This window comes from Poeciliopsis prolifica, unplaced genomic scaffold (genome assembly GCF_027474105.1).
Source record: "Poeciliopsis prolifica strain line A6 unplaced genomic scaffold, Auburn_PproV2 SCAFFOLD007, whole genome shotgun sequence".
NCBI lineage: Eukaryota > Metazoa > Chordata > Actinopteri > Cyprinodontiformes > Poeciliidae > Poeciliopsis > Poeciliopsis prolifica.
The window spans coordinates 224,750-234,636 of NW_026562382.1; the positions used below are offsets into that span (position 1 = coordinate 224,750).

Sequence of the window (9,887 nt, forward strand, 5' to 3'; positions counted from 1 at the left end):
CGTTTGTTGGACACACCAGGAATGGTGAGGTTATACCTCATATTGAGATCAGTTAAATGTTAAACAATAAACTGCAATATCATGTGTAAATGTACAATTACAATCAAACTCAAAATGTCAAACTACCCAGAACATAAATTTGTAGCACCCATGAAAGGTTGAATGTAATAGTTCATTTCACTTTTACATTTGATTTGTATTTTTGTCTTTTCTGATTGTTAGATTTTGCAGGACTTTGCCGTTTTATATCCACAGTCTTGTGGAAAACTGACAGAGAACTGGAACACCTTGTTCTCATCAAAGGTCATTCGCATGGGAAGAAGGAGGAGAGCGGTCTTCTGTCTGAGATTGAGTTGCTTCCACAAGGTATTGAAGCTCAAAAGGAACATTTTCTGAACTAATTTTTCTCCTGTGGCTCTTTTTTGATTGTGTAGCATTTTAATCTGAGTTTTTCGTTGACAGACAAACAAGGTGACGTGGCACTCCAGCTGCTGCCAAAACTCCTCCCTGCTGTTCCCTACAGAGTTGGGCGAAAGGTGGTCAGACCCAGCAACCTTGAAGTCCAGCAAGCCTTCATTGATGTCCAGCCAGTAAGTCTATCTTCATCTCAGAACGAGTTCTTTGCTGTTTAAATGTAGTTGAAACCAGAAGTTTAAAAGAAATATGCTTTTTTTTCCCTCACTGTTCTCCCTGTCATTAATCTTGAATTTACCATGTCCTAATTGACGTGAAATGAGAATTTTAATGTCATATAACACAAGACAGCGTTGACCAAAAATATGTCTTTTTATATAGTATATATAAACTTCAAACGCAAGGGTCTTTTGATAATGTATCAAACAAAAATCATATAAGAATTAGTCAAAAATTATTAGTTCCTCCTTACCTTTTAAATGACTAATGGCTTCCTTTCTGCTTTTTCCACACACCAGATTGGGACAAATATGGTGGAATATCTTGGAAGTACGGCAACAGAGCATCCACGTGTTCTCATGCTTGGGGACAGGTATTGTTGTTCCCAAGCATTTGTCGTCATAAATGGAACTGCTTTGGAATATCCATCTCTTTTGGGGGCTGTTGACGGCTGTTTCAAATCGTTCTTCGTTTTTGATATGAGTTATCCGAAGTCGTGTGTCCAAATTTGGGATTTTCTCCAAACTGTGATATATGAAATCCCAGGAAACGAGTCACCCCCGATAAAATTAATGAGGGCCCAGTTGGAGGCCATGGAAGAATAAAAGCAATTCTTCAATAACCCTTAAATAAGTTTTAAATGTTCTGATTGAAAACCTGCTGGATGTTTTGTTACTATGTTGCTATTTTTTTTCACATTTCCTTCAAACTCTTTTGATGAAAATATTTCTTTGTGTACACCAACAAAGTTAAAAAAGGTTGCAGATTTAATCAATTGTTTATATGTAACTTTTACATGTCTGTATTAAAAATTTCATGTATGTTGGAATGTATAACATTTGCAAATAAAAGTTCTTTTGAGCTAATCTGAATGTTTTTAGTTAAATTTTTATAGTGAATTTTAAAATAGAAAAGGAAAAAAAAATTTAAAATAAAAATATGGTGGTAAAATGACCCTTTTAATGGGTAATAAATTTCAACCCAATATTGAGTCATTTTAACTTTGAGCAGTGGTCAATTTAACCCAAGCTTTAGGTTGCAGCTATGACCCAATGTGCTGGGTCAAACCCTCAACCCAACCCAGTTGAGTTAAAACAACCCAGCGTTGGGTCGGTCCATATATGACCCAGCGCTGGGTTACGTATTGGGTTATTTTTAACCCAGCAGTTTTTACTGTGTATATATATATATATATATATATATATATATATATATATATATATATATATAGATAGATATACATATATATATATATATAGATATACATATATCTATATATATATATATAGTGTTCGTGGAGGTGATCTCTGTGCAGCGCACACTCTCGTTTGTCCACAGCGGGCTGCTCAACACTCCAACGCCGCTCACTCCTCGGCGTGCCACGCCCCCTTGCGTTCAGGTCCAATTCAAAGAAAACACAGTAGAGCGCCAGCATCCCCGCACCAGAACTCCGTCGGAAGACGTCCTCACTGCCAGTACTCTGCAGGATCGGTTCAATCGGAATGGAACTTTTACTTACAGCGCGCCTGATCCTCTGTACTAGGCCGTTTTCCAACTTCCGATGTTATATGCCGGATCAGCGGGTTCCGTCTGCCCCTCACAGCGTGTTTGTTTCCGTGGCTGCAGAACCAGTCCTCCTCCTCTTCCCAGCCAGGCTCCTTTTATTTGGGCTCTACTCAACCTCTGCCGACACCTGTCCGGGTGGCCAATTAGCGCGCCCCGCCTCGCGAGACAACCACCTTCAGTCCATGGTGCTTGAATTGTCAAAGGGAAAAGAAAAAAGAAAAGCAAAAAACCCAAACAAAATCTAAGCAAACAAAAATGAAAGAATAATTAACAATTAAAAAAATCATCTTTCCCTATTCAACATATTTATATATGTCTTTGTGTAGACATATTTAAATTTTGTGAATGCCATTTTTACACTTTCTGTCACTCAAGGTGGAGAAAATGTGAAAAATTGAACACTAAGTGATCATTTCTTCAACCATGAATCCAGAAATACATGTGTTTTGTAACCCACATATATATGTGTGATACTATTGTTAGTAGTAGTTTGCATTTTATTTCTGTAGGATTTTGTTTTGTTATTTAATGCAACCAGCAAATCAGTTTCTTGTGATACCAGAAAACGCCAGCAGGTGGCTTGTGAGTTATATTCTGGTTTAGACAGCAGAAAAATTAGAAGAAGAAAAATTGTAGCTAGCTGTAGCACGTTGTGCTGAATTATTGCACGCTAAATAAATTCTGATAAATTCCGGTAACGGTTAACAGAAAAGAAGATTTGTGACCTGATCCCTGGTAGTAAAAAAACATTTTTACTGTGATTTTCTCTCGTGAGTGTTGTAATCTATTTTTGCAACCGAAGTTAAGATAATGCTAACTGGCGTCACAGGCATTACTGTTCATATGTTCCGACCAGGAAGAAAAGAGAAACATGAAAAAAACAATCGGAGAAACGTGAGATTAAAATGATTTTCACTGTATCGCATTTTTGTTATGTACAAACTTATAATGGGTCGCATAGAGTGCGATGTTTGTTTTGCAAACTTGCCATTAGTTGAATGTTATTTTTGCGATAAATGGAATTTATTGCTTCGTGCATACTTTTGGATTTTAATAGTTAATTGAGATCTGAATGTGGCAGTATGCCCTGGAGCTTTTGAACGCACCACACAAGTGCTGGCATTTAATTGGTGGTGGCGCTGTTTGTATATAAGGGGCCCTCCCTCACCTGGTCAACATGTGTTTCCGGTTTAGACCTCTGTTGCTGTGCAGCGCCAGTCTGACACTAAGGTGTGCTTGACTGATACATGCTGATCGCTCCTCCTTCTGGTAAGAGGCCTCTCCTATACTTGTTGTTGTTAGCCTAGCCTTCGCTTAGCTTCAATTGTACACCTAGGTGGCCTGTGTAAACTGCCTGATCCTCCTCCCAGCCAGAGGCACTACACATAGAGCTTGTGGTAAGTGAAAAGCTCATTACCTGCATGCTTTTAGATTTGATGTTTAACACTTATGTTTGCTATAGACGCTGCTGTTTGTCCTTGGCCGGCTGTTTGCCTGTTGCCCTGTGGTTCCTGGTTGATGGTCCGCTGTTATTTTGGTTGTCCGTCGGCAGTCCATTTGTCGCTCTGATTGCTGGCTCTCTGCCAGCCGTCGTGGTCAGCGTGAACCTGACTCCTGCCCCTTGTCCAGCTTGGCTGGTTCGGACTGGCGACCAGCTTGGACGGACTCTGCTGCCGCTCTTGAGTGGCGTCTGTGGCGTGGCATCCCAGGACGGATTCTTAATTGACAATTGCTGCTGATTGTTGACTGAAGGACAATTATGAAATGACTCATGTAATTTGAATGTCTTTTATCTTGACAGGAAAGGCCAGTTCGTGGTGTTGGTGGTGGACTTTCCGGGTGGTGGTGCTCTTTTGATTTGTTGCACAATTTTCTTTAGTTTTGTTGTTTTGTTTGCTGTGTTTCTTTTATTTAGGTCACTACCCTGAACTGCACTGCCACCCTTGACTTGAGCCATCACTGTTATTTATTTAATGTGAGTGGTTTTAACTTAATGTATTTTATTGATTAGCATGAACTGATGCAATAAATAAAATTATTGAAATTAGTGAGATTGTCTCAAGCCTCATATGTAGCGGCCTGTGTGCCTTGAAAACTTTTTGGGGATAAATTATTACAATTTTGCCTTAAAAATAGTTCCATTGAACCACACCGGTCCACCACATATATATATGCAGGTTAGTTTTTTTTTTTTAGAACCACATTCAAGTTGGAAGGTTGTCCAGCTGCACAGCATCGCAGGCCTGGATTGGATTGCTGAGCTCCAGGTTTCAACCCAAGACCTGGGACTGCTGGATCCGCTGCCTACTTTGCACTGGATAAGATTTTGGATCCAAAGAAACACATGGCCATTTAACAAAGACTTGACTGACTGACCTAAATTGCAATTACTGAACTAAAAAGCTTCTAAAAGAAGGAACTGAACAATAAGGAATCTGAACTAAAAGAAACTACACTACCTGTTATAACAAGGGTGGACACTTTATGTTGAAACAAAAATTGTACTATAATATTCTCTTTAATTTTGTATTAAACAGTCTGTTCATTATTCTTGATATGGTTGTTTGTGCTCATTATCCTCCTTTTTGAACTTAAAAAGATAGACTAACTGTAACTTCAACATTGAAATCTAAGTTTTCTCAACTTATCTATTCGTAAGTTAAACTAGTTGGTTACAGTTTCAATTCATAACAGACACAATGGGAGCCTGCCTAATACGCCAACATGAGATGCAGTTTCTCTTACTAATATCTGTGTGTGATACCAGACATCATCATAAAGGGATGATTAGACGACTAAGATATACACAGGATTATTGTTTCAAAATAACACTAAAAAAAGGAATTATAAAAAAGAAAAATCAAAATAAACCAAAAATAACAACAAAAAGCAGACAATCTGAATTTTTTTTCTTCTTTTGTCTCATAGTTGAGGAATATCTATGATGACAATTACAGGCCTCTCATCTTTTTAAGTGGGAGAACTTGCACAATTGGTGGCTGACTACTATAAACTACGCTATGAGGTTTTTAGCGTAAACCGGTAGGCTAATAATAAGCTGTGCAGGCTCAGAAATTAAAATGCATCCCCCCTACATGAATAGACCAGACAGTTAAACGTGATATAAAATGTTCTGCACAATGGGCCTCTGTTATCAGTGTGTTTTCTCATCGATTTTCTCATCGTTCGGTCCTCCAGCGTCCTCGGCGACGGGTCCTCCAGGGTCTTCGGCGACTGATTCTCCCTCCAGGGTCTCTACAAATTAGATATATAGATATATAGATATATAAATATCTATGTCTAGACATAGATATCCACATCGATAGATTGACGTGGATAACTATGTCTTGATAGATATTCACGTCTATCGATCACATATCTCTTGACAGACAGATGACAGAAAGACGTGCATATCGATCTCTAGATATCTATCTATAGCTACATCTAATTTGTATTTGATGGGTATTGTCAACGTTCCCTGCAAAGGAAAATCATTCGTGACGCAATGACTGCTGAGGGCTTACATTCAAAGGCTCTGGTTCAGTCGATCAATGACGTCAATCTGTGACGTATGATGCGGGCTTCAAGTGTGCTATGGCAAGCCGTTTTCACATAAATTGCGTTCCCTCTGATTAACCGTAATTACTTTCTAGATTTCGAAAAATGCATTTGACTTGACAAAACTACATTTTGACTCCGGAATGATAATTTAAGATATCTGCATTTACATTCTGACTAGTAAGAATAATAATTCAGGATATCTTCAATTACATTTTGACTGGTCAAAATTCCTTGCAAGATATCTCAAATGACGTCACTTGTTCTGTAATTTGACGAGACACGTAACCGGAATTACGATTTAAGATTTCTTGAACGTAATTATCACTGTCAAAATTACAATTTTAGATATCTGAATTCTGAATGAGGTGAAAGCCCCTTTGTGCTGTCCGAATAGTTGCCTGCATAATTTTATATTTTCAGTAAATGCCACAAATAAATCTCACGTCATTTGGACTGGTTAGAATGTAATTATCTCAAATAGGTATTTTGTCCAGTCAAATTTTAATTAGAGATATCTTAAATTGCTAAAACGTCTGGTCATAAAACAATTTGAGATATCTGGAATGTAAGAGCAGTGAAACAGACTTTATATCAAAAAGGCTTGCCATACGCAGAAGGGCGACAGGTCTTTGACGTCAATCTGTGACGTATGATTAAGGAACGATCATCTGTGAAGCACAATGCATATCTGTGACCATCTTTGGACGTTGGATCTATAGGTCCTGCTAAATCTGTGTGGACCATTGCTAGTGGTTCTTTAGCTCTTGCATCTGGCTCCTTGTTAGTTTGAACACATTTTCCTTTCGTGCAGACTTCACGATATGGCAATGGTTCACCTCTCCCTTTAATTTCCATGCCATGCACAACATTTTCTAGCTTCAGTACATCTCTGTAATTGCAATGTCCAAGAATCTCACGCCAACCTTGTAAGTCATAACATTTTTTACACTGAGCTCCACATCCATTGTCCGTCGTTTGGAAGTAATACAATGTGTTACCTACGTGAATGGGGAACTTGGTATCGTCTCTGAGAAGAACGTTCTTTTCTTCTTTGAAGATCACCGTTGCTCCGCTGGATGTTGCAGCTTTCACTGAGAAGATGTCTTGCGGATATGAAGGGATGTACAATTTGTCCTCAGCACTGTTTTAAGACGTCGACCTAACGCGTCTCCTCGTTTCTTGGCAACACCAAAACACCTGGATCCATCAGCCAATTCCACGCAGTGCGTCTCGGCCTGGAAACTTTCATCAAGCTTCCGAAACTTCCCGATGTCGGTGATTATATGCGACGTCGCACCAGCGTCCACCATCAGACCTCTCCTCTTGATGTCGTCCACTCGCATGTCAGCGTCGCTCACCCGGAAAGCAAACTCTCTGTCGCCGCCCGCATTTGAATACTTAGTTGGTTCCTTTTTAGTCTTGAAGTTGAAATATTTTCAAAGTGACTCATCTCAGTTAAAATAAGTCATTAATAACTTATATATAAGTATGTATCACTTCCACCTCTTCTTCTTTTGGCAGTTAAGAGTTCGTCGCACTGCTGGTGTGAAGTCAGCTTTAATGAAACTCTTTAAAGTCGTTCTTATTACAGCTTCAGTTTCCCTGACACCAACACCACCGTCGAACTAAAACACAACGTAAACTTAGTGAGATGGTGTCAAGAATACAATATCGATATAAAAATAACATAAAACATATAAACATACCTCGCTGGCTAACCCTTCCTTTTGAGGTAGAAATGAGGTCATTCAGTAAATTCTTACACTTAAATCATGCTTCTTCATTTGCTTGCCAACGCGATGCTGTTATATCGCAAGCGTCTCTGGTAACCTGGTAACCAGACGCTTCTACATCTACTTCCTACCTTAAACCTTCAAAATAAGAGTCTTAACAAACAGTATAAATAATGCAAAATAAAACCTATAAATTAAAACTTTGGCAGTAAAAGTATGTATTTTATGTATTGTAACTATATATTATATGAACTAGCAATGTAGGTAGCTAATTTACATTTAAATACTATAAAAATACTATAATGAAGACTTAGAAATCGATTTTGTTTTTATATTTCTATATCATATATCACCGACACGGCGCTGGAATTGAAAAATTCAGGGCTTCAAGGAAAAGAATAACGAAGATGCCCGCAAAGAAAATCACAGACATCTCAATGAGATCGCAAAGCACTGGGCCTCGTCTACTGACAACGCAGTGGACGTCGCGCGTCGTCTTTTGTTTTCTAAGATTTAGAAACATCGGCCGAATTAATAAATAAGGCTGTCTCAAATGGCAATATTAATAATCTCGTTATTTGGTTGGAGGTCAGTTGTTCTGGATTCAGTTTAAGAGAGTCGGTGCTTCATTCTGACCTTTTCCTGAACGCCAGAGGTTCAGTTTCCTTCTCCTCATTTTTTCTGAATCTTCCCTTTAAATGTTAGGGGTTGGAGAGATGGTATTAAAAGAAAGGCAATATTTAGTTTTTGTAAAAATGCTAAAGCGAACTGCATAGTTTTTACAAGAAACTCACTGATGAGGCTGATGAGAGCTTCTGGTCCAATCAATGGAGAGGAAAAGTTATTGAGCGCAGAGGGCCTACATTCAAAGACTCTGTTCAGGCGGTCGATGACGTCAATGGGTGACGTAAATGACGTCACCCACTGACGTCATTAACATTCAAGGATCCTTGAATGAGTATCCCATTTAAGGATGACGTCACCAGTGACCAGCTGAGCGAATCAGAAGCAGGTGACCACCCACTGCCCATTAACTACAGTGATTGAATACTTAGTTGCTTTTTTTTCTTTTTAATTATTAAACACTTTGAACAATTTTACAAGATCACGTGTCATGCACTTAAGTAATAAAATCTTACAGGCTAAAGACACACACATCATTTTAAGACAATAACATCATAAAAAAAATGTTCAATAAAAATAAATGAATAAAATGTGGAATACTTTCCATTTTGGTAAAAGGAGAATTAAGATTCTCCACACATAAGGTCACATATAAAATACATACTTATATAATGTATAAGTTATTAATGACTTATTTTAACTGAGATGAGTCGCTTTGAAAAATTCAACTTCAAGACTAAAAAGGAACCAACTAAGTATTCAAATGCTATAGTTAATGAGCAGTGGGCGGTCGCCTGCTCCTGATTGGCTCAGCTGTTCACTGGTCACGTTTTTCTTGAATGGAAAACTCCAACCCAGAATTAACGTCACCGATTGGCGTCATTGACCGCCTGAACAGAGTCTTTGAATGTAGACCCTCTGCGCTCATTTGGTCACTAACCATTTGCTTTGTCTTTCAGGTAAAAACTTAAAAAAACACTAAAAACCTTAAAGATAGGATAGGTTATCCTTTCTTAAATGATCAAGCATCGATATGCAGGATCAACAGATCATGTTTAGTCCGGGTCTTTATTTACAGTCATGTATGTAAAGGAGGATGATATTTGCTCCCTTGACTCTGGTTCTGATCCGCTGCTCCCTAAACAACCGGACACTTTTATACTTTTCTTCTTCCTCCAGCATCTAAACGTTGCTTTCTACTGCATTTTTCAACCTTTTTGAGCCTAGGCACATTGTTTTCATTGAAAGAATCAAGAGGCACACCACCAACCAAAAATCTAAACAAATGAAAATAATAAATAATAATATATGGTCGTTCTTATCAAAGAATTTTATATATATTTTATATTAGATATTTCAAATTGCACTTAACATGTCTACTTCAAAAGTGCGCCTGAATTAAATTTAAGACCACATTGTTCACACGACTAATCTGACCACAATCAATCTCTCAGCCAGAATATAGAAAATAATTCCTTTTCTGAGAGAAGCAATAATATTTGGAAAAGAAAAAGCTCACGGTATTTGCCTTCCGTTGATATCCACTCACTGTAAAAAATATCCGTAGATTTTACATTTAAAGAAGTAAAAAACGAAAATTTAATACCGTAAATTGGAAATCAGTTTAATGCTGTTTATTAACAGGTAATTACCGTAAATAAGATAATTAAGAAAATATGTAAGTTTTACAGTTTTTTCAAAATTTACATTGCACTGCTGTAAAATAAAATCTGGTAATACTTTTAACAGTAAAATTCCGTAATTTTTCTA

The 9,887-nt window shown here is 37.9% G+C and overlaps 1 long non-coding RNA gene across 1 annotated transcript; it reads left to right on the top strand.

Moving 5' to 3' along the window:
* The first annotated feature begins 343 nt into the window (after window positions 1-343).
* LOC129361420 (uncharacterized) lies at window positions 344-1,364 on the top strand. Its single transcript, XR_008606143.1, has 3 exons — window positions 344-366; window positions 463-590; window positions 933-1,364. It is a non-coding gene; the product is annotated as an uncharacterized LOC129361420 (long non-coding RNA).
* The last annotated feature ends 8,523 nt before the right edge of the window (window positions 1,365-9,887 follow it).